Below are 2,684 nucleotides of genomic sequence, written 5' to 3' on the forward strand. Positions count from 1 at the left end.
AAATAAACCTTTCCTTCCTTAATTCTGGGTGTCAGGTATTTTGTCTCAGCAACAAGAGAAAAGTAACCAAGATACCCAGCCCACTGTTGTTTGGGACTGGCCTGTAGTGTTTTTACGACCCTCAGGGAATCTGAGTCTTGGCGTCCCAGGAGGAACAACTGATTAGAACAGTTATATCACCTTGGCTAAAGTAGTACAATCAACAATAACAAAAGCATGAAACACATGACACACTTTGATAACTGTTAATTTGCCACTTAAAGCATATTAACTAGATTTGTGGTTATATAACAAAATCTAAAACAAACCCCGTTAAGTAATTATCCCATCAATGAAAGAATGAATGAATGAATGAAGAGAAAAGAAGTAATAAGCAGAGGGAACAAATGAAGCATTTACATTTAATTTCCAAAGGAACTGTATGTCAAGACAACCACCACATTGTTTACATGAAAAAGTTTCTCTTCATAAGAGTATCCCAATAAATACAGCATGATAAAGTTAGAATGCTATTGGTCTGCCCACTTAATAAGTCAATATATCTAGGCTGCTGCAGGAAAGAAAACTAGACAGATAACACCAATTCTGAATTCTCAGCAATGAAAAGAATGTGATCAAACCTTTAGATCTAATTGTTGGTTTGCGTGAGACAGAGAATATGTCACACAATCCAAGGGAAGATGCAGATTGGTTAGAAGTGCTGTCACTTACCAAGTTGCTCTTGGATCAGTACCACTGTGGCCAAAATAGTAAAACTCCCAGTGAATGCTGAACACCAACCACTGAACAATGCACTCGTCTCCAGCAAAGCTGAGACCTCTAGTGTTCAGATTACTTCACCTATTTCCGCCTCCTACAGTCATGTCCTTAACATAAACTTCCTTAGCTAAGGCTCCTGATTATTCTTTCATAAAAAGCATCCTACCCATTCATCAGAAGTACACAATCCCCCCCTTTGCCCTTGTACATGACTTATTTCCACCGGAGTTCTACTGTCGCGTACACTGAAGGTGGATGCCTGTGAGCCTGCATTCAGTGGGACCAAGAGCCAGGCTTGATGCTGCACACCTGTTAGCCCAGCACTCGGGAGGCTGAGAAAAGAAGATCGTGAGTTTGAGGCAAGCCTGGGCTACAGAGTGAGTGCAAAGCCAGCCTAGAATGTATACTCAGACCCTGCCTCAAAAAGGCAGAGGAGGGAAAGAGAATTAAACCTAAAGGGGTTTTGACTCTTTCAAAAGGAAAAATATTATGAAATATCTATTTCTATATGCTGGACAACATTCAGACCATTAGAAAATATAAACCATAATTTGCAGTTTATTTTGTACATAAAAATGGCAGCTTACAGATTATCTCCAGAAACATAGCATTCAGAGGGCCGTGACATTTCAGCAGGGAGGGGATTTCAAATACATTGTTAACATAGCATAAAAGAGATGGAGTAACTTTTCAAAAGAAGGCCTAAAAAAGGCAGAACAGCTCCCTAGCTTCTCATGATGTCTCAATCTTTTCCAAATTTAGTGAGCAAAAGTCAAAAATATCAAAACTCCTGGGAAATTCTCAGTAAATGTATTTTTGCTCAGTGTAATTTAGTTCCATTTGTGGCTTCCTCGCACAAGAGTCAGGATTCCTTAACTTGAAAGAGAGATTTGAAACATGACTGTCAACAACGATCTAAATGTTTCTTTATTATTTGACCATTTTCTTTTAGTATGTTCATCGGAAATTAGGAAACAGGATCAAAAAGAATATGAGCGTGGTGTTAAATAACAAACAACCCTTAGATAAGGAATCCTAAACTGTGATTTCAGCATCTTCCACATCAGTGGTAATAGAGGAAGATCTAATATCATCTATGATCAGACACCAACGGAAGCAAATGGATGATAAACAATATCACGCAGAGAGCAGGACATTCATTTTAATTGCTCTTAATTTATACTGCAAGCCAGAGAAAGGAGAAGACTTTGGAGAAACTGAGGATTTCTTTAACCAAAAACTCTGTCCATGAAGACAGAGTTGGTAACCCTTACGCACTGTGAACATGTACTAATATTGTTTTTAATTTAAAAAAGAAGAAATGACAGTTGAGAAAAGAAAGAGAAAGAACTGGATTCTGCTTATGCCATTCTCTAAAGCTAAAAGGAGATCTCTTTCCTTTTTCCCTTAATGGCTACCTGTATCTACTATCTTGGCCCATGTTAAAATCTTGAACCTACAGCAATAGTTGCAGCTACAAGCGAGAGTGCAGGATTCAAAATGTCAGCTGAGAAGTAAATTTAGTACAATAAACCTGGAGCAACCAGGAGATTTTTTTTAAGGTATAATATTTGCTCTAGGTGTTTTGTGTATTCTATTTTTAGTATCCATTAGTAAAGGCTGACTTAAAATTAGTACCATCCGAACCGGAATGAACCTTGAGAATGAAGATTATCCCCAAATGACCTATCTGCTACTTTGAAATTCACCAGGCAGATGCCACAGACAAGATCCATCATGTCAGTGATCTCAAGTTTCTAATCTAGTGTACAATCATACAATTTGAGAATTTCTGAGTTTAATGAAATCCTAAAAAAAAAAAAAAAATAGCTAGGTGTGGTGACACACATCTGTAATCCCAGCGCTCTGGAAGGGGAAGCAGGAAGATTTCTGTGAGTTTGAGGGCACTGGGCTTCACAGTGAGC

At 38.2% G+C, this 2,684-nt stretch overlaps 1 long non-coding RNA gene across 10 annotated transcripts in view; it reads right to left on the reverse strand.

Annotated features, from left to right (window-relative positions):
• Positions 1-2,684, reverse strand: part of LOC102028568 — a 212,481-nt gene that overhangs the window by 104,863 nt on the left and 104,934 nt on the right. The window lies entirely within an intron of this gene.

The sequence above is a fragment of the Chinchilla lanigera genome, unplaced genomic scaffold (genome assembly GCF_000276665.1).
Source record: "Chinchilla lanigera isolate Chin_1 unplaced genomic scaffold, ChiLan1.0 scaffold00033, whole genome shotgun sequence".
Lineage (NCBI taxonomy): Eukaryota > Metazoa > Chordata > Mammalia > Rodentia > Chinchillidae > Chinchilla > Chinchilla lanigera.